This window comes from Carettochelys insculpta, unplaced genomic scaffold (genome assembly GCF_033958435.1).
Source record: "Carettochelys insculpta isolate YL-2023 unplaced genomic scaffold, ASM3395843v1 scaffold_0048, whole genome shotgun sequence".
NCBI lineage: Eukaryota > Metazoa > Chordata > Testudines > Carettochelyidae > Carettochelys > Carettochelys insculpta.
Genome location: NW_027439085.1, coordinates 32,857 through 59,140, shown reverse-complemented (window position 1 = coordinate 59,140; position 26,284 = coordinate 32,857). Strand labels below are relative to the sequence as shown.

Below are 26,284 nucleotides of genomic sequence, written 5' to 3'. Positions count from 1 at the left end.
GCCCGGGGAGGCGGGGGCCTACGGCCATACCGGACCGAATGCCCCCGATCTCGTCCGATCTCGGAAGGTAAACCGTCCCGGGCCTGGCTAGTACCTGGATGGGTGACCGCCTGGGAATCCCAGGTGCCGTAGGCAGCTTTTGGCCCCAGCGGGGGTAGAGCGGGGCGTGTGTCTGCCGTGCGGGAGCAGGGAAGCCGTGAGGCCAAGGCGGCGCGACGGTCCTGGGGGGCGCTGAGGCCTTTCCCTCTGCCTGCCTGCGTGTCGGGGGCGGGGGGGCGGGCGAGGAAGCTTAGGCCCTCACCCGGTGCGGTGCGATGGCTTGGGTCGGGTCGGGGAGAGGGAAGAAAGCGTGTGTGGAGCGTTGGTGGGGCAGGTGTGTGTGTGGGAGTGCTGGGTGGGGCAGGCCGTTGAGGCGGTGGCGGTGGTGGTGTTTTTGGTGGGAGTGAGTTGGGGTCAGGTGGGTGTGGGGTCCCCCCCAAGGGGTGGATGGTCTGAGGGTTAAGGCTTGGAACGTGCGTCTTGGGGGACCGTGGGGGGAGGTTGTTGAGAGCGGGGAAGGCCCTGGGTCTCGGTTGTGGACTATTAAGCCCGGTGGAGGGGGACCGTGGGTGGAGGTGGTTGAGAGCGGGGAAGGCCCTGGGTCTCGGTTGTGGACTATTAAGCCCGGTGGAGGGGGACCGTGGGTGGAGGTGGTTGAGAGCGGGGAAGGCCCTGGGTCTCGGTTGTGGACTATTAAGCCCGGTGGAGGGGGACCGTGGGTGGAGGTGGTTGAGAGCGGGGAAGGCCCTGGGTCTCGGTTGTGGACTATTAAGCCCGGTGGAGGGGGACCGTGGGTGGAGGTTGTTGAGAGCGTGGAAGGCCCTGGGTCCCGGTTGTGGACTATTAAGCCCGGTGGAGGGGGACCGTGGGTGGAGGTTGTTGAGAGCGGGGAATGCCCTGGGTCTCGGTTGTGGACTATTAAGCCCGGTGGAGGGGGACCGTGGGTGGAGGTTGTTGAGAGCGGGGAAGGCCCTGGGTCCCGGTTGTGGACTATTAAGCCCGGTGGAGGGGGACCGTGGGTGGAGGTTGTTGAGAGCGGGGAAGGCCCTGGGTCCCGGTTGTGGACTATTAAGCCCGGTGGAGGGGGACCGTGGGTGGAGGTTGTTGAGAGCGGGGAAGGCCCTGGGTCCCGGTTGTGGACTATTAAGCCCGGTGGAGGGGGACCGTGGGTGGAGGTTGTTGAGAGCGGGGAAGGCCCTGGGTCCCGGTTGTGGACTATTAAGCCCGGTGGAGGGGGACCGTGGGTGGAGGTTGTTGAGAGCGGGGAAGGCCCTGGGTCTCGGTTGTGGACTATTAAGCCCGGTGGAGGGGGACCGTGGGTGGAGGTTGTTGAGAGCGGGGAAGGCCCTGGGTCCCGGTTGTGGACTATTAAGCCCGGTGGAGGGGGACCGTGGGTGGAGGTTGTTGAGAGCGGGGAAGGCCCTGGGTCCCGGTTGTGGACTATTAAGCCCGGTGGAGGGGGACTGTGGGTGGAGGTTGTTGAGAGCGGGGAAGGCCCTGGGTCTCGGTTGTGGACTATTAAGCCCGGTGGAGGTGTTGCGTACGGTGGATGTAAGGGGGAGGGCGTATGAAGTGACTGAGGAGTGGGTAAGGAAACGGGGGGAAAAATTTGGAGGCGAAGGCGGCCGAAAAAGGGTGCGGTTGACCTGGTGCCCGGGGAGCGAATGGGCCACCAGGTCAACCCCCGCTGAAAGCAGCGGAGGTTGACCTGGTGCCCGGGGAGCGAATGGGCCACCAGGTCAACCCCCGCTGAAAGCAGCGGAGGTTGACCTGGTGCCCGGGGAGGGAATCGGCCACCAGGTCAACCTCCGCTGAAAGCGGCCACGGTTTACCTGGTGCCCGGGGAGCGAATCGGACACCAGGTCAACCTCTGCTAAAGCGCCCGAGGTTGACCTGGTGCCCGGGGAGCGAATCTGACACCAGGTCAACCTCTGCTAAAGCGCCAGAGGTTGACCTGGTGCCCGGGGAGCGAATCGGACACCAGGTCAACCTCTGCTAAAGCGGCCGGGGTTGACCTGCTGTCCCTGCCGGACTTAGAAAATTTTTCTCTCCAGCCCGGTACCGGGGTTGACCTGTTGTCCCTGCCGGACTTAGAAAATTTTTCTCTCCAGCCTGGGACCGGGGTTGACCTGTTGTCCCTGCCGGACTTAGAAATTTTTTCTCTCCAGCCTGGGACCGGGGTTGACCTGTTGTCCCTGCCGGACTTGGAGCCCGAGGAGGGGATCGGCCACCAGGTCAACCTCCGCTGAAAGCGGCCACGGTTTACCTGGTGCCCGGGGAGCGAATCGGACACCAGGTCAACCTCTGCTAAAGCGCCCGAGGTTGACCTGGTGCCCGGGGAGCGAATCTGACACCAGGTCAACCTCTGCTAAAGCGCCCGAGGTTGACCTGGTGCCCGGGGAGCGAATCGGACACCAGGTCAACCTCCGCTAAAGCGCCCGAGGTTGACCTGGTGCCCGGGGAGCGAATCGGACACCAGGTCAACCTCCGCTAAAGCGCCCTAGGTTGACCTGGTGCCCGGGGAGCGAATCTGACACCAGGTCAACCTCTGCTAAAGCGCGCGAGGTTGACCTGGTGCCCGGGGAGCGAATCGGACACCAGGTCAACCTCTGCTAAAGCGGCCGGGGTTGACCTGCTGTCCCTGCCGGACTTTGAAAATTTTTCTCTCCCGCCTGGGACCGGGGTTGACCTGTTGTCCCTGCAGGACTTAGAAATTTTTTCTCTCCCCGCCTCGGACCGGGGTTGACCTGCTGTCCCTACCGGACTTAGAACATTTTTCTCTCCCCGCCCCGGCCCGGGGGTTAACCTCGGGGCACACAGCTTCCCGGGTCTGACGTGCACGTCCTGTCACCTCCCGGGCCCGGCGTCCTCGTCCTCCCTTCCCCTTGGGCCGGCTCGGAGGAAGTTTTCCCTCGGCCCGGCCTCCGGGTTAATTGTTTGGGCCCGGCTGACTGAGGCCAGGCTGCTGACGCTAAAGCCCGGGGAGGCGGGGGCCTACGGCCATACCGGACCGAATGCCCCCGATCTCGTCCGATCTCGGAAGGTAAACCGTCCCGGGCCTGGCTAGTACCTGGATGGGTGACCGCCTGGGAATCCCAGGTGCCGTAGGCAGCTTTTGGCCCCAGCGGGGGTAGAGCGGGGCGTGTGTCTGCCGTGCGGGAGCAGGGAAGCCGTGAGGCCAAGGCGGCGCGACGGTCCTGGGGGGCGCTGAGGCCTTTCCCTCTGCCTGCCTGCGTGTCGGGGGCGGGGGGGCGGGCGAGGAAGCTTAGGCCCTCACCCGGTGCGGTGCGATGGCTTGGGTCGGGTCGGGGAGAGGGAAGAAAGCGTATGTGGAGCGTTGGTGGGGCAGGTGTGTGTGTGGGAGTGCTGGGTGGGGCAGGCCGTTGAGGCGGTGGCGGTGGTGGTGTTTTTGGTGGGAGTGAGTTGGAGTCAGGTGGGTGTGGGGTCCCCCCCGGGGGGTGGATGGTCTGAGGGTTAAGGCTTGGAACGTGCGTCTTGGGGGACCGTGGGTGGAGGTTGTTGAGAGCGGGGAAGGCCCTGGGTCTCGGTTGTGGACTATTAAGCCCGGTGGAGGGGGACCGTGGGTGGAGGTGGTTGAGAGCGGGGAAGGCCCTGGGTCTCGGTTGTGGACTATTAAGCCCGGTGGAGGGGGACCGTGGGTGGAGGTGGTTGAGAGCGGGGAAGGCCCTGGGTCTCGGTTGTGGACTATTAAGCCCGGTGGAGGGGGACCGTGGGTGGAGGTGGTTGAGAGCGGGGAAGGCCCTGGGTCTCGGTTGTGGACTATTAAGCCCGGTGGAGGGGGACCGTGGGTGGAGGTTGTTGAGAGCGTGGAAGGCCCTGGGTCCCGGTTGTGGACTATTAAGCCCGGTGGAGGGGGACCGTGGGTGGAGGTTGTTGAGAGCGGGGAATGCCCTGGGTCTCGGTTGTGGACTATTAAGCCCGGTGGAGGGGGACCGTGGGTGGAGGTGGTTGAGAGCGGGGAAGGCCCTGGGTCCCGGTTGTGGACTATTAAGCCCGGTGGAGGGGGACCGTGGGTGGAGGTTGTTGAGAGCGGGGAAGGCCCTGGGTCCCGGTTGTGGACTATTAAGCCCGGTGGAGGGGGACCGTGGGTGGAGGTTGTTGAGAGCGGGGAAGGCCCTGGGTCTCGGTTGTGGACTATTAAGCCCGGTGGAGGGGGACCGTGGGTGGAGGTTGTTGAGAGCGGGGAAGGCCCTGGGTCCCGGTTGTGGACTATTAAGCCCGGTGGAGGGGGACCGTGGGTGGAGGTTGTTGAGAGCGGGGAAGGCCCTGGGTCCCGGTTGTGGACTATTAAGCCCGGTGGAGGGGGACCGTGGGTGGAGGTTGTTGAGAGCGGGGAAGGCCCTGGGTCTCGGTTGTGGACTATTAAGCCCGGTGGAGGGGGACCGTGGGTGGAGGTGGTTGAGAGCGGGGAAGGCCCTGGGTCTCGGTTGTGGACTATTAAGCCCGGTGGAGGGGGACCGTGGGTGGAGGTGGTTGAGAGCGGGGAAGGCCCTGGGTCTCGGTTGTGGACTATTAAGCCCGGTGGAGGGGGACCGTGGGTGGAGGTTGTTGAGAGCGTGGAAGGCCCTGGGTCCCGGTTGTGGACTATTAAGCCCGGTGGAGGGGGACCGTGGGTGGAGGTTGTTGAGAGCGGGGAATGCCCTGGGTCTCGGTTGTGGACTATTAAGCCCGGTGGAGGGGGACCGTGGGTGGAGGTGGTTGAGAGCGGGGAAGGCCCTGGGTCCCGGTTGTGGACTATTAAGCCCGGTGGAGGGGGACCGTGGGTGGAGGTTGTTGAGAGCGGGGAAGGCCCTGGGTCCCGGTTGTGGACTATTAAGCCCGGTGGAGGGGGACCGTGGGTGGAGGTTGTTGAGAGCGGGGAAGGCCCTGGGTCTCGGTTGTGGACTATTAAGCCCGGTGGAGGGGGACCGTGGGTGGAGGTTGTTGAGAGCGGGGAAGGCCCTGGGTCCCGGTTGTGGACTATTAAGCCCGGTGGAGGGGGACCGTGGGTGGAGGTTGTTGAGAGCGGGGAAGGCCCTGGGTCCCGGTTGTGGACTATTAAGCCCGGTGGAGGGGGACCGTGGGTGGAGGTTGTTGAGAGCGGGGAAGGCCCTGGGTCCCGGTTGTGGACTATTAAGCCCGGTGGAGGGGGACCGTGGGTGGAGGTTGTTGAGAGCGGGGAAGGCCCTGGGTCTCGGTTGTGGACTATTAAGCCCGGTGGAGGGGGACCGTGGGTGGAGGTTGTTGAGAGCGGGGAAGGCCCTGGGTCCCGGTTGTGGACTATTAAGCCCGGTGGAGGGGGACCGTGGGTGGAGGTTGTTGAGAGCGGGGAAGGCCCTGGGTCTCGGTTGTGGACTATTAAGCCCGGTGGAGGGGGACCGTGGGTGGAGGTTGTTGAGAGCGGGGAAGGCCCTGGGTCCCGGTTGTGGACTATTAAGCCCGGTGGAGGGGGACCGTGGGTGGAGGTTGTTGAGAGCGGGGAAGGCCCTGGGTCCCGGTTGTGGACTATTAAGCCCGGTGGAGGGGGACTGTGGGTGGAGGTTGTTGAGAGCGGGGAAGGCCCTGGGTCTCGGTTGTGGACTATTAAGCCCGGTGGAGGTGTTGCGTACGGTGGATGTAAGGGGGAGGGCGTATGAAGTGACTGAGGAGTGGGTAAGGAAACGGGGGGAAAAATTTGGAGGCGAAGGCGGCCGAAAAAGGGTGCGGTTGACCTGGTGCCCGGGGAGCGAATGGGCCACCAGGTCAACCCCCGCTGAAAGCAGCGGAGGTTGACCTGGTGCCCGGGGAGCGAATGGGCCACCAGGTCAACCCCCGCTGAAAGCAGCGGAGGTTGACCTGGTGCCCGGGGAGGGAATCGGCCACCAGGTCAACCTCCGCTGAAAGCGGCCACGGTTTACCTGGTGCCCGGGGAGCGAATCGGACACCAGGTCAACCTCTGCTAAAGCGCCAGAGGTTGACCTGGTGCCCGGGGAGCGAATCTGACACCAGGTCAACCTCTGCTAAAGCGCCAGAGGTTGACCTGGTGCCCGGGGAGCGAATCGGACACCAGGTCAACCTCTGCTAAAGCGGCCGGGGTTGACCTGCTGTCCCTGCCGGACTTAGAAAATTTTTCTCTCCAGCCCGGTACCGGGGTTGACCTGTTGTCCCTGCCGGACTTAGAAAATTTTTCTCTCCAGCCTGGGACCGGGGTTGACCTGTTGTCCCTGCCGGACTTAGAAATTTTTTCTCTCCAGCCTGGGACCGGGGTTGACCTGTTGTCCCTGCCGGACTTGGAGCCCGAGGAGGGGATCGGCCACCAGGTCAACCTCCGCTGAAAGCGGCCACGGTTTACCTGGTGCCCGGGGAGCGAATCGGACACCAGGTCAACCTCTGCTAAAGCGCCCGAGGTTGACCTGGTGCCCGGGGAGCGAATCTGACACCAGGTCAACCTCTGCTAAAGCGCCCGAGGTTGACCTGGTGCCCGGGGAGCGAATCGGACACCAGGTCAACCTCCGCTAAAGCGCCCGAGGTTGACCTGGTGCCCGGGGAGCGAATCGGACACCAGGTCAACCTCCGCTAAAGCGCCCGAGGTTGACCTGGTGCCCGGGGAGCGAATCTGACACCAGGTCAACCTCTGCTAAAGCGCGCGAGGTTGACCTGGTGCCCGGGGAGCGAATCGGACACCAGGTCAACCTCTGCTAAAGCGGCCGGGGTTGACCTGCTGTCCCTGCCGGACTTTGAAAATTTTTCTCTCCCGCCTGGGACCGGGGTTGACCTGTTGTCCCTGCAGGACTTAGAAATTTTTTCTCTCCCCGCCTCGGACCGGGGTTGACCTGCTGTCCCTACCGGACTTAGAACATTTTTCTCTCCCCGCCCCGGCCCGGGGGTTAACCTCGGGGCACACAGCTTCCCGGGTCTGACGTGCACGTCCTGTCACCTCCCGGGCCCGGCGTCCTCGTCCTCCCTTCCCCTTGGGCCGGCTCGGAGGAAGTTTTCCCTCGGCCCGGCCTCCGGGTTAATTGTTTGGGCCCGGCTGACTGAGGCCAGGCTGCTGACGCTAAAGCCCGGGGAGGCGGGGGCCTACGGCCATACCGGACCGAATGCCCCCGATCTCGTCGATCTCGGAAGGTAAACCGTCCCGGGCCTGGCTAGTACCTGGATGGGTGACCGCCTGGGAATCCCAGGTGCCGTAGGCAGCTTTTGGCCCCAGCGGGGGTAGAGCGGGGCGTGTGTCTGCCGTGCGGGAGCAGGGAAGCCGTGAGGCCAAGGCGGCGCGACGGTCCTGGGGGGCGCTGAGGCCTTTCCCTTCTGCCTGCCTGCGTGTCGGGGGCGGGGGGGCGGGCGAGGAAGCTTAGGCCCTCACCCGGTGCGGTGCGATGGCTTGGGTCGGGTCGGGGAGAGGGAAGAAAGCGTGTGTGGAGCGTTGGTGGGGCAGGTGTGTGTGTGGGAGTGCTGGGTGGGGCAGGCCGTTGAGGCGGTGGCGGTGGTGGTGTTTTTGGTGGGAGTGAGTTGGGGTCAGGTGGGTGTGGGGTCCCCCCCAAGGGGTGGATGGTCTGAGGGTTAAGGCTTGGAACGTGCGTCTTGGGGGACCGTGGGGGGAGGTTGTTGAGAGCGGGGAAGGCCCTGGGTCTCGGTTGTGGACTATTAAGCCCGGTGGAGGGGGACCGTGGGTGGAGGTGGTTGAGAGCGGGGAAGGCCCTGGGTCTCGGTTGTGGACTATTAAGCCCGGTGGAGGGGGACCGTGGGTGGAGGTGGTTGAGAGCGGGGAAGGCCCTGGGTCTCGGTTGTGGACTATTAAGCCCGGTGGAGGGGGACCGTGGGTGGAGGTGGTTGAGAGCGGGGAAGGCCCTGGGTCTCGGTTGTGGACTATTAAGCCCGGTGGAGGGGGACCGTGGGTGGAGGTTGTTGAGAGCGTGGAAGGCCCTGGGTCCCGGTTGTGGACTATTAAGCCCGGTGGAGGGGGACCGTGGGTGGAGGTTGTTGAGAGCGGGGAATGCCCTGGGTCTCGGTTGTGGACTATTAAGCCCGGTGGAGGGGGACCGTGGGTGGAGGTTGTTGAGAGCGGGGAAGGCCCTGGGTCCCGGTTGTGGACTATTAAGCCCGGTGGAGGGGGACCGTGGGTGGAGGTTGTTGAGAGCGGGGAAGGCCCTGGGTCCCGGTTGTGGACTATTAAGCCCGGTGAAGGGGGACCGTGGGTGGAGGTTGTTGAGAGCGGGGAAGGCCCTGGGTCCCGGTTGTGGACTATTAAGCCCGGTGGAGGGGGACCGTGGGTGGAGGTTGTTGAGAGCGGGGAAGGCCCTGGGTCCCGGTTGTGGACTATTAAGCCCGGTGGAGGGGGACCGTGGGTGGAGGTTGTTGAGAGCGGGGAAGGCCCTGGGTCTCGGTTGTGGACTATTAAGCCCGGTGGAGGGGGACCGTGGGTGGAGGTTGTTGAGAGCGGGGAAGGCCCTGGGTCCCGGTTGTGGACTATTAAGCCCGGTGGAGGGGGACCGTGGGTGGAGGTTGTTGAGAGCGGGGAAGGCCCTGGGTCCCGGTTGTGGACTATTAAGCCCGGTGGAGGGGGACTGTGGGTGGAGGTTGTTGAGAGCGGGGAAGGCCCTGGGTCTCGGTTGTGGACTATTAAGCCCGGTGGAGGTGTTGCGTACGGTGGATGTAAGGGGGAGGGCGTATGAAGTGACTGAGGAGTGGGTAAGGAAACGGGGGGAAAAATTTGGAGGCGAAGGCGGCCGAAAAAGGGTGCGGTTGACCTGGTGCCCGGGGAGCGAATGGGCCACCAGGTCAACCCCCGCTGAAAGCAGCGGAGGTTGACCTGGTGCCCGGGGAGCGAATGGGCCACCAGGTCAACCCCCGCTGAAAGCAGCGGAGGTTGACCTGGTGCCCGGGGAGGGAATCGGCCACCAGGTCAACCTCCGCTGAAAGCGGCCACGGTTTACCTGGTGCCCGGGGAGCGAATCGGACACCAGGTCAACCTCTGCTAAAGCGCCCGAGGTTGACCTGGTGCCCGGGGAGCGAATCTGACACCAGGTCAACCTCTGCTAAAGCGCCAGAGGTTGACCTGGTGCCCGGGGAGCGAATCGGACACCAGGTCAACCTCTGCTAAAGCGGCCGGGGTTGACCTGCTGTCCCTGCCGGACTTAGAAAATTTTTCTCTCCAGCCCGGTACCGGGGTTGACCTGTTGTCCCTGCCGGACTTAGAAAATTTTTCTCTCCAGCCTGGGACCGGGGTTGACCTGTTGTCCCTGCCGGACTTAGAAATTTTTTCTCTCCAGCCTGGGACCGGGGTTGACCTGTTGTCCCTGCCGGACTTGGAGCCCGAGGAGGGGATCGGCCACCAGGTCAACCTCCGCTGAAAGCGGCCACGGTTTACCTGGTGCCCGGGGAGCGAATCGGACACCAGGTCAACCTCTGCTAAAGCGCCCGAGGTTGACCTGGTGCCCGGGGAGCGAATCTGACACCAGGTCAACCTCTGCTAAAGCGCCCGAGGTTGACCTGGTGCCCGGGGAGCGAATCGGACACCAGGTCAACCTCCGCTAAAGCGCCCGAGGTTGACCTGGTGCCCGGGGAGCGAATCGGACACCAGGTCAACCTCCGCTAAAGCGCCCTAGGTTGACCTGGTGCCCGGGGAGCGAATCTGACACCAGGTCAACCTCTGCTAAAGCGCGCGAGGTTGACCTGGTGCCCGGGGAGCGAATCGGACACCAGGTCAACCTCTGCTAAAGCGGCCGGGGTTGACCTGCTGTCCCTGCCGGACTTTGAAAATTTTTCTCTCCCGCCTGGGACCGGGGTTGACCTGTTGTCCCTGCAGGACTTAGAAATTTTTTCTCTCCCCGCCTCGGACCGGGGTTGACCTGCTGTCCCTACCGGACTTAGAACATTTTTCTCTCCCCGCCCCGGCCCGGGGGTTAACCTCGGGGCACACAGCTTCCCGGGTCTGACGTGCACGTCCTGTCACCTCCCGGGCCCGGCGTCCTCGTCCTCCCTTCCCCTTGGGCCGGCTCGGAGGAAGTTTTCCCTCGGCCCGGCCTCCGGGTTAATTGTTTGGGCCCGGCTGACTGAGGCCAGGCTGCTGACGCTAAAGCCCGGGGAGGCGGGGGCCTACGGCCATACCGGACCGAATGCCCCCGATCTCGTCCGATCTCGGAAGGTAAACCGTCCCGGGCCTGGCTAGTACCTGGATGGGTGACCGCCTGGGAATCCCAGGTGCCGTAGGCAGCTTTTGGCCCCAGCGGGGGTAGAGCGGGGCGTGTGTCTGCCGTGCGGGAGCAGGGAAGCCGTGAGGCCAAGGCGGCGCGACGGTCCTGGGGGGCGCTGAGGCCTTTCCCTCTGCCTGCCTGCGTGTCGGGGGCGGGGGGGCGGGCGAGGAAGCTTAGGCCCTCACCCGGTGCGGTGCGATGGCTTGGGTCGGGTCGGGGAGAGGGAAGAAAGCGTATGTGGAGCGTTGGTGGGGCAGGTGTGTGTGTGGGAGTGCTGGGTGGGGCAGGCCGTTGAGGCGGTGGCGGTGGTGGTGTTTTTGGTGGGAGTGAGTTGGAGTCAGGTGGGTGTGGGGTCCCCCCCGGGGGGTGGATGGTCTGAGGGTTAAGGCTTGGAACGTGCGTCTTGGGGGACCGTGGGTGGAGGTTGTTGAGAGCGGGGAAGGCCCTGGGTCTCGGTTGTGGACTATTAAGCCCGGTGGAGGGGGACCGTGGGTGGAGGTGGTTGAGAGCGGGGAAGGCCCTGGGTCTCGGTTGTGGACTATTAAGCCCGGTGGAGGGGGACCGTGGGTGGAGGTGGTTGAGAGCGGGGAAGGCCCTGGGTCTCGGTTGTGGACTATTAAGCCCGGTGGAGGGGGACCGTGGGTGGAGGTGGTTGAGAGCGGGGAAGGCCCTGGGTCTCGGTTGTGGACTATTAAGCCCGGTGGAGGGGGACCGTGGGTGGAGGTTGTTGAGAGCGTGGAAGGCCCTGGGTCCCGGTTGTGGACTATTAAGCCCGGTGGAGGGGGACCGTGGGTGGAGGTTGTTGAGAGCGGGGAATGCCCTGGGTCTCGGTTGTGGACTATTAAGCCCGGTGGAGGGGGACCGTGGGTGGAGGTGGTTGAGAGCGGGGAAGGCCCTGGGTCCCGGTTGTGGACTATTAAGCCCGGTGGAGGGGGACCGTGGGTGGAGGTTGTTGAGAGCGGGGAAGGCCCTGGGTCCCGGTTGTGGACTATTAAGCCCGGTGGAGGGGGACCGTGGGTGGAGGTTGTTGAGAGCGGGGAAGGCCCTGGGTCTCGGTTGTGGACTATTAAGCCCGGTGGAGGGGGACCGTGGGTGGAGGTTGTTGAGAGCGGGGAAGGCCCTGGGTCCCGGTTGTGGACTATTAAGCCCGGTGGAGGGGGACCGTGGGTGGAGGTTGTTGAGAGCGGGGAAGGCCCTGGGTCCCGGTTGTGGACTATTAAGCCCGGTGGAGGGGGACCGTGGGTGGAGGTTGTTGAGAGCGGGGAAGGCCCTGGGTCCCGGTTGTGGACTATTAAGCCCGGTGGAGGGGGACCGTGGGTGGAGGTTGTTGAGAGCGGGGAAGGCCCTGGGTCTCGGTTGTGGACTATTAAGCCCGGTGGAGGGGGACCGTGGGTGGAGGTTGTTGAGAGCGGGGAAGGCCCTGGGTCCCGGTTGTGGACTATTAAGCCCGGTGGAGGGGGACCGTGGGTGGAGGTTGTTGAGAGCGGGGAAGGCCCTGGGTCTCGGTTGTGGACTATTAAGCCCGGTGGAGGGGGACCGTGGGTGGAGGTTGTTGAGAGCGGGGAAGGCCCTGGGTCCCGGTTGTGGACTATTAAGCCCGGTGGAGGGGGACCGTGGGTGGAGGTTGTTGAGAGCGGGGAAGGCCCTGGGTCCCGGTTGTGGACTATTAAGCCCGGTGGAGGGGGACTGTGGGTGGAGGTTGTTGAGAGCGGGGAAGGCCCTGGGTCTCGGTTGTGGACTATTAAGCCCGGTGGAGGTGTTGCGTACGGTGGATGTAAGGGGGAGGGCGTATGAAGTGACTGAGGAGTGGGTAAGGAAACGGGGGGAAAAATTTGGAGGCGAAGGCGGCCGAAAAAGGGTGCGGTTGACCTGGTGCCCGGGGAGCGAATGGGCCACCAGGTCAACCCCCGCTGAAAGCAGCGGAGGTTGACCTGGTGCCCGGGGAGCGAATGGGCCACCAGGTCAACCCCCGCTGAAAGCAGCGGAGGTTGACCTGGTGCCCGGGGAGGGAATCGGCCACCAGGTCAACCTCCGCTGAAAGCGGCCACGGTTTACCTGGTGCCCGGGGAGCGAATCGGACACCAGGTCAACCTCTGCTAAAGCGCCCGAGGTTGACCTGGTGCCCGGGGAGCGAATCTGACACCAGGTCAACCTCTGCTAAAGCGCCAGAGGTTGACCTGGTGCCCGGGGAGCGAATCGGACACCAGGTCAACCTCTGCTAAAGCGGCCGGGGTTGACCTGCTGTCCCTGCCGGACTTAGAAAATTTTTCTCTCCAGCCCGGTACCGGGGTTGACCTGTTGTCCCTGCCGGACTTAGAAAATTTTTCTCTCCAGCCTGGGACCGGGGTTGACCTGTTGTCCCTGCCGGACTTAGAAATTTTTTCTCTCCAGCCTGGGACCGGGGTTGACCTGTTGTCCCTGCCGGACTTGGAGCCCGAGGAGGGGATCGGCCACCAGGTCAACCTCCGCTGAAAGCGGCCACGGTTTACCTGGTGCCCGGGGAGCGAATCGGACACCAGGTCAACCTCTGCTAAAGCGCCCGAGGTTGACCTGGTGCCCGGGGAGCGAATCTGACACCAGGTCAACCTCTGCTAAAGCGCCCGAGGTTGACCTGGTGCCCGGGGAGCGAATCGGACACCAGGTCAACCTCCGCTAAAGCGCCCGAGGTTGACCTGGTGCCCGGGGAGCGAATCGGACACCAGGTCAACCTCCGCTAAAGCGCCCGAGGTTGACCTGGTGCCCGGGGAGCGAATCTGACACCAGGTCAACCTCTGCTAAAGCGCGCGAGGTTGACCTGGTGCCCGGGGAGCGAATCGGACACCAGGTCAACCTCTGCTAAAGCGGCCGGGGTTGACCTGCTGTCCCTGCCGGACTTTGAAAATTTTTCTCTCCCGCCTGGGACCGGGGTTGACCTGTTGTCCCTGCAGGACTTAGAAATTTTTTCTCTCCCCGCCTCGGACCGGGGTTGACCTGCTGTCCCTACCGGACTTAGAACATTTTTCTCTCCCCGCCCCGGCCCGGGGGTTAACCTCGGGGCACACAGCTTCCCGGGTCTGACGTGCACGTCCTGTCACCTCCCGGGCCCGGCGTCCTCGTCCTCCCTTCCCCTTGGGCCGGCTCGGAGGAAGTTTTCCCTCGGCCCGGCCTCCGGGTTAATTGTTTGGGCCCGGCTGACTGAGGCCAGGCTGCTGACGCTAAAGCCCGGGGAGGCGGGGGCCTACGGCCATACCGGACCGAATGCCCCCGATCTCGTCCGATCTCGGAAGGTAAACCGTCCCGGGCCTGGCTAGTACCTGGATGGGTGACCGCCTGGGAATCCCAGGTGCCGTAGGCAGCTTTTGGCCCCAGCGGGGGTAGAGCGGGGCGTGTGTCTGCCGTGCGGGAGCAGGGAAGCCGTGAGGCCAAGGCGGCGCGACGGTCCTGGGGGGCGCTGAGGCCTTTCCCTCTGCCTGCCTGCGTGTCGGGGGCGGGGGGGCGGGCGAGGAAGCTTAGGCCCTCACCCGGTGCGGTGCGATGGCTTGGGTCGGGTCGGGGAGAGGGAAGAAAGCGTGTGTGGAGCGTTGGTGGGGCAGGTGTGTGTGTGGGAGTGCTGGGTGGGGCAGGCCGTTGAGGCGGTGGCGGTGGTGGTGTTTTTGGTGGGAGTGAGTTGGGGTCAGGTGGGTGTGGGGTCCCCCCCGGGGGGTGGATGGTCTGAGGGTTAAGGCTTGGAACGTGCGTCTTGGGGGACCGTGGGGGGAGGTTGTTGAGAGCGGGGAAGGCCCTGGGTCTCGGTTGTGGACTATTAAGCCCGGTGGAGGGGGACCGTGGGTGGAGGTTGTTGAGAGCGGGGAAGGCCCTGGGTCCCGGTTGTGGACTATTAAGCCCGGTGGAGGGGGACCGTGGGTGGAGGTTGTTGAGAGCGGGGAAGGCCCTGGGTCTCGGTTGTGGACTATTAAGCCCGGTGGAGGGGGACCGTGGGTGGAGGTTGTTGAGAGCGGGGAAGGCCCTGGGTCCCGGTTGTGGACTATTAAGCCCGGTGGAGGGGGACCGTGGGTGGAGGTTGTTGAGAGCGGGGAAGGCCCTGGGTCCCGGTTGTGGACTATTAAGCCCGGTGGAGGGGGACCGTGGGTGGAGGTTGTTGAGAGCGGGGAAGGCCCTGGGTCCCGGTTGTGGACTATTAAGCCCGGTGGAGGGGGACCGTGGGTGGAGGTTGTTGAGAGCGGGGAAGGCCCTGGGTCCCGGTTGTGGACTATTAAGCCCGGTGGAGGGGGACCGTGGGTGGAGGTTGTTGAGAGCGGGGAAGGCCCTGGGTCTCGGTTGTGGACTATTAAGCCCGGTGGAGGGGGACCGTGGGTGGAGGTTGTTGAGAGCGGGGAAGGCCCTGGGTCCCGGTTGTGGACTATTAAGCCCGGTGGAGGGGGACCGTGGGTGGAGGTTGTTGAGAGCGGGGAAGGCCCTGGGTCCCGGTTGTGGACTATTAAGCCCGGTGGAGGGGGACTGTGGGTGGAGGTTGTTGAGAGCGGGGAAGGCCCTGGGTCTCGGTTGTGGACTATTAAGCCCGGTGGAGGTGTTGCGTACGGTGGATGTAAGGGGGAGGGCGTATGAAGTGACTGAGGAGTGGGTAAGGAAACGGGGGGAAAAATTTGGAGGCGAAGGCGGCCGAAAAAGGGTGCGGTTGACCTGGTGCCCGGGGAGCGAATGGGCCACCAGGTCAACCCCCGCTGAAAGCAGCGGAGGTTGACCTGGTGCCCGGGGAGCGAATGGGCCACCAGGTCAACCCCCGCTGAAAGCAGCGGAGGTTGACCTGGTGCCCGGGGAGGGAATCGGCCACCAGGTCAACCTCCGCTGAAAGCGGCCACGGTTTACCTGGTGCCCGGGGAGCGAATCGGACACCAGGTCAACCTCTGCTAAAGCGCCCGAGGTTGACCTGGTGCCCGGGGAGCGAATCTGACACCAGGTCAACCTCTGCTAAAGCGCCAGAGGTTGACCTGGTGCCCGGGGAGCGAATCGGACACCAGGTCAACCTCTGCTAAAGCGGCCGGGGTTGACCTGCTGTCCCTGCCGGACTTAGAAAATTTTTCTCTCCAGCCCGGTACCGGGGTTGACCTGTTGTCCCTGCCGGACTTAGAAAATTTTTCTCTCCAGCCTGGGACCGGGGTTGACCTGTTGTCCCTGCCGGACTTAGAAATTTTTTCTCTCCAGCCTGGGACCGGGGTTGACCTGTTGTCCCTGCCGGACTTGGAGCCCGAGGAGGGGATCGGCCACCAGGTCAACCTCCGCTGAAAGCGGCCACGGTTTACCTGGTGCCCGGGGAGCGAATCGGACACCAGGTCAACCTCTGCTAAAGCGCCCGAGGTTGACCTGGTGCCCGGGGAGCGAATCTGACACCAGGTCAACCTCTGCTAAAGCGCCCGAGGTTGACCTGGTGCCCGGGGAGCGAATCGGACACCAGGTCAACCTCCGCTAAAGCGCCCGAGGTTGACCTGGTGCCCGGGGAGCGAATCGGACACCAGGTCAACCTCCGCTAAAGCGCCCGAGGTTGACCTGGTGCCCGGGGAGCGAATCTGACACCAGGTCAACCTCTGCTAAAGCGCGCGAGGTTGACCTGGTGCCCGGGGAGCGAATCGGACACCAGGTCAACCTCTGCTAAAGCGGCCGGGGTTGACCTGCTGTCCCTGCCGGACTTTGAAAATTTTTCTCTCCCGCCTGGGACCGGGGTTGACCTGTTGTCCCTGCAGGACTTAGAAATTTTTTCTCTCCCCGCCTCGGACCGGGGTTGACCTGCTGTCCCTACCGGACTTAGAACATTTTTCTCTCCCCGCCCCGGCCCGGGGGTTAACCTCGGGGCACACAGCTTCCCGGGTCTGACGTGCACGTCCTGTCACCTCCCGGGCCCGGCGTCCTCGTCCTCCCTTCCCCTTGGGCCGGCTCGGAGGAAGTTTTCCCTCGGCCCGGCCTCCGGGTTAATTGTTTGGGCCCGGCTGACTGAGGCCAGGCTGCTGACGCTAAAGCCCGGGGAGGCGGGGGCCTACGGCCATACCGGACCGAATGCCCCCGATCTCGTCCGATCTCGGAAGGTAAACCGTCCCGGGCCTGGCTAGTACCTGGATGGGTGACCGCCTGGGAATCCCAGGTGCCGTAGGCAGCTTTTGGCCCCAGCGGGGGTAGAGCGGGGCGTGTGTCTGCCGTGCGGGAGCAGGGAAGCCGTGAGGCCAAGGCGGCGCGACGGTCCTGGGGGGCGCTGAGGCCTTTCCCTCTGCCTGCCTGCGTGTCGGGGGCGGGGGGGCGGGCGAGGAAGCTTAGGCCCTCACCCGGTGCGGTGCGATGGCTTGGGTCGGGTCGGGGAGAGGGAAGAAAGCGTGTGTGGAGCGTTGGTGGGGCAGGTGTGTGTGTGGGAGTGCTGGGTGGGGCAGGCCGTTGAGGCGGTGGCGGTGGTGGTGTTTTTGGTGGGAGTGAGTTGGGGTCAGGTGGGTGTGGGGTCCCCCCCAAGGGGTGGATGGTCTGAGGGTTAAGGCTTGGAACGTGCGTCTTGGGGGACCGTGGGGGGAGGTTGTTGAGAGCGGGGAAGGCCCTGGGTCTCGGTTGTGGACTATTAAGCCCGGTGGAGGGGGACCGTGGGTGGAGGTGGTTGAGAGCGGGGAAGGCCCTGGGTCTCGGTTGTGGACTATTAAGCCCGGTGGAGGGGGACCGTGGGTGGAGGTGGTTGAGAGCGGGGAAGGCCCTGGGTCTCGGTTGTGGACTATTAAGCCCGGTGGAGGGGGACCGTGGGTGGAGGTGGTTGAGAGCGGGGAAGGCCCTGGGTCTCGGTTGTGGACTATTAAGCCCGGTGGAGGGGGACCGTGGGTGGAGGTTGTTGAGAGCGTGGAAGGCCCTGGGTCCCGGTTGTGGACTATTAAGCCCGGTGGAGGGGGACCGTGGGTGGAGGTTGTTGAGAGCGGGGAATGCCCTGGGTCTCGGTTGTGGACTATTAAGCCCGGTGGAGGGGGACCGTGGGTGGAGGTTGTTGAGAGCGGGGAAGGCCCTGGGTCCCGGTTGTGGACTATTAAGCCCGGTGGAGGGGGACCGTGGGTGGAGGTTGTTGAGAGCGGGGAAGGCCCTGGGTCCCGGTTGTGGACTATTAAGCCCGGTGGAGGGGGACCGTGGGTGGAGGTTGTTGAGAGCGGGGAAGGCCCTGGGTCCCGGTTGTGGACTATTAAGCCCGGTGGAGGGGGACCGTGGGTGGAGGTTGTTGAGAGCGGGGAAGGCCCTGGGTCCCGGTTGTGGACTATTAAGCCCGGTGGAGGGGGACCGTGGGTGGAGGTTGTTGAGAGCGGGGAAGGCCCTGGGTCTCGGTTGTGGACTATTAAGCCCGGTGGAGGGGGACCGTGGGTGGAGGTTGTTGAGAGCGGGGAAGGCCCTGGGTCCCGGTTGTGGACTATTAAGCCCGGTGGAGGGGGACCGTGGGTGGAGGTTGTTGAGAGCGGGGAAGGCCCTGGGTCCCGGTTGTGGACTATTAAGCCCGGTGGAGGGGGACCGTGGGTGGAGGTTGTTGAGAGCGGGGAAGGCCCTGGGTCCCGGTTGTGGACTATTAAGCCCGGTGGAGGGGGACCGTGGGTGGAGGTTGTTGAGAGCGGGGAAGGCCCTGGGTCCCGGTTGTGGACTATTAAGCCCGGTGGAGGGGGACTGTGGGTGGAGGTTGTTGAGAGCGGGGAAGGCCCTGGGTCTCGGTTGTGGACTATTAAGCCCGGTGGAGGTGTTGCGTACGGTGGATGTAAGGGGGAGGGCGTATGAAGTGACTGAGGAGTGGGTAAGGAAACGGGGGGAAAAATTTGGAGGCGAAGGCGGCCGAAAAAGGGTGCGGTTGACCTGGTGCCCGGGGAGCGAATGGGCCACCAGGTCAACCCCCGCTGAAAGCAGCGGAGGTTGACCTGGTGCCCGGGGAGCGAATGGGCCACCAGGTCAACCCCCGCTGAAAGCAGCGGAGGTTGACCTGGTGCCCGGGGAGGGAATCGGCCACCAGGTCAACCTCCGCTGAAAGCGGCCACGGTTTACCTGGTGCCCGGGGAGCGAATCGGACACCAGGTCAACCTCTGCTAAAGCGCCCGAGGTTGACCTGGTGCCCGGGGAGCGAATCTGACACCAGGTCAACCTCTGCTAAAGCGCCAGAGGTTGACCTGGTGCCCGGGGAGCGAATCGGACACCAGGTCAACCTCTGCTAAAGCGGCCGGGGTTGACCTGCTGTCCCTGCCGGACTTAGAAAATTTTTCTCTCCAGCCCGGTACCGGGGTTGACCTGTTGTCCCTGCCGGACTTAGAAAATTTTTCTCTCCAGCCTGGGACCGGGGTTGACCTGTTGTCCCTGCCGGACTTAGAAATTTTTTCTCTCCAGCCTGGGACCGGGGTTGACCTGTTGTCCCTGCCGGACTTGGAGCCCGAGGAGGGGATCGGCCACCAGGTCAACCTCCGCTGAAAGCGGCCACGGTTTACCTGGTGCCCGGGGAGCGAATCGGACACCAGGTCAACCTCTGCTAAAGCGCCCGAGGTTGACCTGGTGCCCGGGGAGCGAATCTGACACCAGGTCAACCTCTGCTAAAGCGCCCGAGGTTGACCTGGTGCCCGGGGAGCGAATCGGACACCAGGTCAACCTCCGCTAAAGCGCCCGAGGTTGACCTGGTGCCCGGGGAGCGAATCGGACACCAGGTCAACCTCCGCTAAAGCGCCCTAGGTTGACCTGGTGCCCGGGGAGCGAATCTGACACCAGGTCAACCTCTGCTAAAGCGCGCGAGGTTGACCTGGTGCCCGGGGAGCGAATCGGACACCAGGTCAACCTCTGCTAAAGCGGCCGGGGTTGACCTGCTGTCCCTGCCGGACTTTGAAAATTTTTCTCTCCCGCCTGGGACCGGGGTTGACCTGTTGTCCCTGCAGGACTTAGAAATTTTTTCTCTCCCCGCCTCGGACCGGGGTTGACCTGCTGTCCCTACCGGACTTAGAACATTTTTCTCTCCCCGCCCCGGCCCGGGGGTTAACCTCGGGGCACACAGCTTCCCGGGTCTGACGTGCACGTCCTGTCACCTCCCGGGCCCGGCGTCCTCGTCCTCCCTTCCCCTTGGGCCGGCTCGGAGGAAGTTTTCCCTCGGCCCGGCCTCCGGGTTAATTGTTTGGGCCCGGCTGACTGAGGCCAGGCTGCTGACGCTAAAGCCCGGGGAGGCGGGGGCCTACGGCCATACCGGACCGAATGCCCCCGATCTCGTCCGATCTCGGAAGGTAAACCGTCCCGGGCCTGGCTAGTACCTGGATGGGTGACCGCCTGGGAATCCCAGGTGCCGTAGGCAGCTTTTGGCCCCAGCGGGGGTAGAGCGGGGCGTGTGTCTGCCGTGCGGGAGCAGGGAAGCCGTGAGGCCAAGGCGGCGCGACGGTCCTGGGGGGCGCTGAGGCCTTTCCCTCTGCCTGCCTGCGTGTCGGGGGCGGGGGGGCGGGCGAGGAAGCTTAGGCCCTCACCCGGTGCGGTGCGATGGCTTGGGTCGGGTCGGGGAGAGGGAAGAAAGCGTATGTGGAGCGTTGGTGGGGCAGGTGTGTGTGTGGGAGTGCTGGGTGGGGCAGGCCGTTGAGGCGGTGGCGGTGGTGGTGTTTTTGGTGGGAGTGAGTTGGAGTCAGGTGGGTGTGGGGTCCCCCCCGGGGGGTGGATGGTCTGAGGGTTAAGGCTTGGAACGTGCGTCTTGGGGGACCGTGGGTGGAGGTTGTTGAGAGCGGGGAAGGCCCTGGGTCTCGGTTGTGGACTATTAAGCCCGGTGGAGGGGGACCGTGGGTGGAGGTGGTTGAGAGCGGGGAAGGCCCTGGGTCTCGGTTGTGGACTATTAAGCCCGGTGGAGGGGGACCGTGGGTGGAGGTGGTTGAGAGCGGGGAAGGCCCTGGGTCTCGGTTGTGGACTATTAAGCCCGGTGGAGGGGGACCGTGGGTGGAGGTGGTTGAGAGCGGGGAAGGCCCTGGGTCTCGGTTGTGGACTATTAAGCCCGGTGGAGGGGGACCGTGGGTGGAGGTTGTTGAGAGCGTGGAAGGCCCTGGGTCCCGGTTGTGGACTATTAAGCCCGGTGGAGGGGGACCGTGGGTGGAGGTTGTTGAGAGCGGGGAATGCCCTGGGTCTCGGTTGTGGACTATTAAGCCCGGTGGAGGGGGACCGTGGGTGGAGGTGGTTGAGAGCGGGGAAGGCCCTGGGTCCCGGTTGTGGACTATTAAGCCCGGTGGAGGGGGACCGTGGGTGGAGGTTGTTGAGAGCGGGGAAGGCCCTGGGTCCCGGTTGTGGACTATTAAGCCCGGTGGAGGGGGACCGTGGGTGGAGGTTGTTGAGAGCGGGGAAGGCCCTGGGTCTCGGTTGTGGACTATTAAGCCCGGTGGAGGGGGACCGTGGGTGGAGGTTGTTGAGAGCGGGGAAGGCCCTGGGTCCCGGTTGTGGACTATTAAGCCCGGTGGAGGGGGACCGTGGGTGGAGGTTGTTGAGAGCGGGGAAGGCCCTGGGTCCCGGTTGTGGACTATTAAGCCCGGTGGAGGGGGACCGTGGGTGGAGGTTGTTGAGAGCGGGGAAGGCCCTGGGTCCCGGTTGTGGACTATTAAGCCCGGTGGAGGGGGACCGTGGGTGGAGGTTGTTGAGAGCGGGGAAGGCCCTGGGTCTCGGTTGTGGACTATTAAGCCCGGTGGAGGGGGACCGTGGGTGGAGGTTGTTGAGAGCGGGGAAGGCCCTGGGTCCCGGTTGTGGACTATTAAGCCCGGTGGAGGGGGACCGTGGGTGGAGGTTGTTGAGAGCGGGGAAGGCCCTGGGTCTCGGTTGTGGACTATTAAGCCCGGTGGAGGGGGACCGTGGGTGGAGGTTGTTGAGAGCGGGGAAGGCCCTGGGTCCCGGTTGTGGACTATTAAGCCCGGTGGAGGGGGACCGTGGGTGGAGGTTGTTGAGAGCGGGGAAGGCCCTGGGTCCCGGTTGTGGACTATTAAGCCCGGTGGAGGGGGACTGTGGGTGGAGGTTGTTGAGAGCGGGGAAGGCCCTGGGTCTCGGTTGTGGACTATTAAGCCCGGTGGAGGTGTTGCGTACGGTGGATGTAAGGGGGAGGGCGTATGAAGTGACTGAGGAGTGGGTAAGGAAACGGGGGGAAAAATTTGGAGGCGAAGGCGGCCGAAAAAGGGTGCGGTTGACCTGGTGCCCGGGGAGCGAATGGGCCACCAGGTCAACCCCCGCTGAAAGCAGCGGAGGTTGACCTGGTGCCCGGGGAGCGAATGGGCCACCAGGTCAACCCCCGCTGAAAGCAGCGGAGGTTGACCTGGTGCCCGGGGAGGGAATCGGCCACCAGGTCAACCTCCGCTGAAAGCGGCCACGGTTTACCTGGTGCCCGGGGAGCGAATCGGACACCAGGTCAACCTCTGCTAAAGCGCCCGAGGTTGACCTGGTGCCCGGGGAGCGAATCTGACACCAGGTCAACCTCTGCTAAAGCGCCAGAGGTTGACCTGGTGCCCGGGGAGCGAATCGGACACCAGGTCAACCTCTGCTAAAGCGGCCGGGGTTGACCTGCTGTCCCTGCCGGACTTAGAAAATTTTTCTCTCCAGCCCGGTACCGGGGTTGACCTGTTGTCCCTGCCGGACTTAGAAAATTTTTCTCTCCAGCCTGGGACCGGGGTTGACCTGTTGTCCCTGCCGGACTTAGAAATTTTTTCTCTCCAGCCTGGGACCGGGGTTGACCTGTTGTCCCTGCCGGACTTGGAGCCCGAGGAGGGGATCGGCCACCAGGTCAACCTCCGCTGAAAGCGGCCACGGTTTACCTGGTGCCCGGGGAGCGAATCGGACACCAGGTCAACCTCTGCTAAAGCGCCCGAGGTTGACCTGGTGCCCGGGGAGCGAATCTGACACCAGGTCAACCTCTGCTAAAGCGCCCGAGGTTGACCTGGTGCCCGGGGAGCGAATCGGACACCAGGTCAACCTCCGCTAAAGCGCCCGAGGTTGACCTGGTGCCCGGGGAGCGAATCGGACACCAGGTCAACCTCCGCTAAAGCGCCCGAGGTTGACCTGGTGCCCGGGGAGCGAATCTGACACCAGGTCAACCTCTGCTAAAGCGCGCGAGGTTGACCTGGTGCCCGGGGAGCGAATCGGACACCAGGTCAACCTCTGCTAAAGCGGCCGGGGTTGACCTGCTGTCCCTGCCGGACTTTGAAAATTTTTCTCTCCCGCCTGGGACCGGGGTTGACCTGTTGTCCCTGCAGGACTTAGAAATTTTTTCTCTCCCCGCCTCGGACCGGGGTTGACCTGCTGTCCCTACCGGACTTAGAACATTTTTCTCTCCCCGCCCCGGCCCGGGGGTTAACCTCGGGGCACACAGCTTCCCGGGTCTGACGTGCACGTCCTGTCACCTCCCGGGCCCGGCGTCCTCGTCCTCCCTTCCCCTTGGGCCGGCTCGGAGGAAGTTTTCCCTCGGCCCGGCCTCCGGGTTAATTGTTTGGGCCCGGCTGACTGAGGCCAGGCTGCTGACGCTAAAGCCCGGGGAGGCGGGGGCCTACGGCCATACCGGACCGAATGCCCCCGATCTCGTCCGATCTCGGAAGGTAAACCGTCCCGGGCCTGGCTAGTACCTGGATGGGTGACCGCCTGGGAATCCCAGGTGCCGTAGGCAGCTTTTGGCCCCAGCGGGGGTAGAGCGGGGCGTGTGTCTGCCGTGCGGGAGCAGGGAAGCCGTGAGGCCAAGGCGGCGCGACGGTCCTGGGGGGCGCTGAGGCCTTTCCCTCTGCCTGCCTGCGTGTCGGGGGCGGGGGGGCGGGCGAGGAAGCTTAGGCCCTCACCCGGTGCGGTGCGATGGCTTGGGTCGGGTCGGGGAGAGGGAAGAAAGCGTGTGTGGAGCGTTGGTGGGGCAGGTGTGTGTGTGGGAGTGCTGGGTGGGGCAGGCCGTTGAGGCGGGTGGCGGTGGTGGTGTTTTTGGTGGGAGTGAGTTGGGGTCAGGTGGGTGTGGGGTCCCCCCCAAGGGGTGGATGGTCTGAGGGTTAAGGCTTGGAACGTGCGTCTTGGGGGACCGTGGGGGGAGGTTGTTGAGAGCGGGGAAGGCCCTGGGTCTCGGTTGTGGACTATTAAGCCCGGTGGAGGGGGACCGTGGGTGGAGGTGGTTGAGAGCGGGGAAGGCCCTGGGTCTCGGTTGTGGACTATTAAGCCCGGTGGAGGGGGACCGTGGGTGGAGGTGGTTGAGAGCGGGGAAGGCCCTGGGTCTCGGTTGTGGACTATTAAGCCCGGTGGAGGGGGACCGTGGGTGGAGGTGGTTGAGAGCGGGGAAGGCCCTGGGTCTCGGTTGTGGACTATTAAGCCCGGTGGAGGGGGACCGTGGGTGGAGGTTGTTGAGAGCGTGGAAGGCCCTGGGTCCCGGTTGTGGACTATTAAGCCCGGTGGAGGGGGACCGTGGGTGGAGGTTGTTGAGAGCGGGGAATGCCCTGGGTCTCGGTTGTGGACTATTAAGCCCGGTGGAGGGGGACCGTGGGTGGAGGTTGTTGAGAGCGGGGAAGGCCCTGGGTCCCGGTTGTGGACTATTAAGCCCGGTGGAGGGGGACCGTGGGTGGAGGTTGTTGAGAGCGGGGAAGGCCCTGGGTCCCGGTTGTGGACTATTAAGCCCGGTGGAGGGGGACCGTGGGTGGAGGTTGTTGAGAGCGGGGAAGGCCCTGGGTCCCGGTTGTGGACTATTAAGCCCGGTGGAGGGGGACCGTGGGTGGAGGTTGTTGAGAGCGGGGAAGGCCCTGGGTCCCGGTTGTGGACTATTAAGCCCGGTGGAGGGGGACCGTGGGTGGAGGTTGTTGAGAGCGGGGAAGGCCCTGGGTCTCGGTTGTGGACTATTAAGCCCGGTGGAGGGGGACCGTGGGTGGAGGTTGTTGAGAGCGGGGAAGGCCCTGGGTCCCGGTTGTGGACTATTAAGCCCGGTGGAGGGGGACCGTGGGTGGAGGTTGTTGAGAGCGGGGAAGGCCCTGGGTCCCGGTTGTGGACTATTAAGCCCGGTGGAGGGGGACCGTGGGTGGAGGTTGTTGAGAGCGGGGAAGGCCCTGGGTCCCGGTTGTGGACTATTAAGCCCGGTGGAGGGGGACTGTGGGTGGAGGTTGTTGAGAGCGGGGAAGGCCCTGGGTCTCGGTTGTGGACTATTAAGCCCGGTGGAGGTGTTGCGTACGGTGGATGTAAGGGGGAGGGCGTATGAAGTGACTGAGGAGTGGGTAAGGAAACGGGGGGAAAAATTTGGAGGCGAAGGCGGCCGAAAAAGGGTGCGGTTGACCTGGTGCCCGGGGAGCGAATGGGCCACCAGGTCAACCCCCGCTGAAAGCAGCGGAGGTTGACCTGGTGCCCGGGGAGCGAATGGGCCACCAGGTCAACCCCCGCTGAAAGCAGCGGAGGTTGACCTGGTGCCCGGGGAGGGAATCGGCCACCAGGTCAACCTCCGCTGAAAGCGGCCACGGTTTACCTGGTGCCCGGGGAGCGAATCGGACACCAGGTCAACCTCTGCTAAAGCGCCCGAGGTTGACCTGGTGCCCGGGGAGCGAATCTGACACCAGGTCAACCTCTGCTAAAGCGCCAGAGGTTGACCTGGTGCCCGGGGAGCGAATCGGACACCAGGTCAACCTCTGCTAAAGCGGCCGGGGTTGACCTGCTGTCCCTGCCGGACTTAGAAAATTTTTCTCTCCAGCCCGGTACCGGGGTTGACCTGTTGTCCCTGCCGGACTTAGAAAATTTTTCTCTCCAGCCTGGGACCGGGGTTGACCTGTTGTCCCTGCCGGACTTAGAAATTTTTTCTCTCCAGCCTGGGACCGGGGTTGACCTGTTGTCCCTGCCGGACTTGGAGCCCGAGGAGGGGATCGGCCACCAGGTCAACCTCCGCTGAAAGCGGCCACGGTTTACCTGGTGCCCGGGGAGCGAATCGGACACCAGGTCAACCTCTGCTAAAGCGCCCGAGGTTGACCTGGTGCCCGGGGAGCGAATCTGACACCAGGTCAACCTCTGCTAAAGCGCCCGAGGTTGACCTGGTGCCCGGGGAGCGAATCGGACACCAGGTCAACCTCCGCTAAAGCGCCCGAGGTTGACCTGGTGCCCGGGGAGCGAATCGGACACCAGGTCAACCTCCGCTAAAGCGCCCGAGGTTGACCTGGTGCCCGGGGAGCGAATCTGACACCAGGTCAACCTCTGCTAAAGCGCGCGAGGTTGACCTGGTGCCCGGGGAGCGAATCGGACACCAGGTCAACCTCTGCTAAAGCGGCCGGGGTTGACCTGCTGTCCCTGCCGGACTTTGAAAATTTTTCTCTCCCGCCTGGGACCGGGGTTGACCTGTTGTCCCTGCAGGACTTAGAAATTTTTTCTCTCCCCGCCTCGGACCGGGGTTGACCTGCTGTCCCTACCGGACTTAGAACATTTTTCTCTCCCCGCCCCGGCCCGGGGGTTAACCTCGGGGCACACAGCTTCCCGGGTCTGACGTGCACGTCCTGTCACCTCCCGGGCCCGGCGTCCTCGTCCTCCCTTCCCCTTGGGCCGGCTCGGAGGAAGTTTTCCCTCGGCCCGGCCTCCGGGTTAATTGTTTGGGCCCGGCTGACTGAGGCCAGGCTGCTGACGCTAAAGCCCGGGGAGGCGGGGGCCTACGGCCATACCGGACCGAATGCCCCCGATCTCGTCCGATCTCGGAAGGTAAACCGTCCCGGGCCTGGCTAGTACCTGGATGGGTGACCGCCTGGGAATCCCAGGTGCCGTAGGCAGCTTTTGGCCCCAGCGGGGGTAGAGCGGGGCGTGTGTCTGCCGTGCGGGAGCAGGGAAGCCGTGAGGCCAAGGCGGCGCGACGGTCCTGGGGGGCGCTGAGGCCTTTCCCTCTGCCTGCCTGCGTGTCGGGGGCGGGGGGGCGGGCGAGGAAGCTTAGGCCCTCACCCGGTGCGGTGCGATGGCTTGGGTCGGGTCGGGGAGAGGGAAGAAAGCGTGTGTGGAGCGTTGGTGGGGCAGGTGTGTGTGTGGGAGTGCTGGGTGGGGCAGGCCGTTGAGGCGGTGGCGGTGGTGGTGTTTTTGGTGGGAGTGAGTTGGGGTCAGGTGGGTGTGGGGTCCCCCCCAAGGGGTGGATGGTCTGAGGGTTAAGGCTTGGAACG

The 26,284-nt window shown here is 64.5% G+C and overlaps 9 non-coding genes across 9 annotated transcripts; all 9 read left to right on the top strand.

The window, feature by feature from the left end:
* Window positions 1-16: 16 nt before the first annotated feature.
* LOC142006279 (5S ribosomal RNA) lies at window positions 17-135 on the top strand. Its single transcript, XR_012643384.1, has one exon. It is a non-coding gene; the product is annotated as a 5S ribosomal RNA (ribosomal RNA).
* A 2,896-nt stretch (window positions 136-3,031) lies between these two features.
* On the top strand, window positions 3,032-3,150 carry LOC142006278 (5S ribosomal RNA). The gene has a single exon (XR_012643383.1). It is a non-coding gene; the product is annotated as a 5S ribosomal RNA (ribosomal RNA).
* Window positions 3,151-7,096: 3,946 nt separating this feature from the next.
* LOC142006292 (5S ribosomal RNA) lies at window positions 7,097-7,214 on the top strand. Its single transcript, XR_012643397.1, has one exon. It is a non-coding gene; the product is annotated as a 5S ribosomal RNA (ribosomal RNA).
* A 2,897-nt stretch (window positions 7,215-10,111) lies between these two features.
* LOC142006276 (5S ribosomal RNA) lies at window positions 10,112-10,230 on the top strand. Its single transcript, XR_012643381.1, has one exon. It is a non-coding gene; the product is annotated as a 5S ribosomal RNA (ribosomal RNA).
* Window positions 10,231-13,426: 3,196 nt separating this feature from the next.
* Window positions 13,427-13,545, top strand: LOC142006274 (5S ribosomal RNA). Its single transcript, XR_012643380.1, has one exon. It is a non-coding gene; the product is annotated as a 5S ribosomal RNA (ribosomal RNA).
* A 2,671-nt stretch (window positions 13,546-16,216) lies between these two features.
* LOC142006273 (5S ribosomal RNA) lies at window positions 16,217-16,335 on the top strand. Its single transcript, XR_012643379.1, has one exon. It is a non-coding gene; the product is annotated as a 5S ribosomal RNA (ribosomal RNA).
* Window positions 16,336-19,381: 3,046 nt separating this feature from the next.
* Window positions 19,382-19,500, top strand: LOC142006272 (5S ribosomal RNA). The gene has a single exon (XR_012643378.1). It is a non-coding gene; the product is annotated as a 5S ribosomal RNA (ribosomal RNA).
* A 3,196-nt stretch (window positions 19,501-22,696) lies between these two features.
* LOC142006271 (5S ribosomal RNA) lies at window positions 22,697-22,815 on the top strand. The gene has a single exon (XR_012643377.1). It is a non-coding gene; the product is annotated as a 5S ribosomal RNA (ribosomal RNA).
* A 2,972-nt stretch (window positions 22,816-25,787) lies between these two features.
* LOC142006270 (5S ribosomal RNA) lies at window positions 25,788-25,906 on the top strand. The gene has a single exon (XR_012643376.1). It is a non-coding gene; the product is annotated as a 5S ribosomal RNA (ribosomal RNA).
* The last annotated feature ends 378 nt before the right edge of the window (window positions 25,907-26,284 follow it).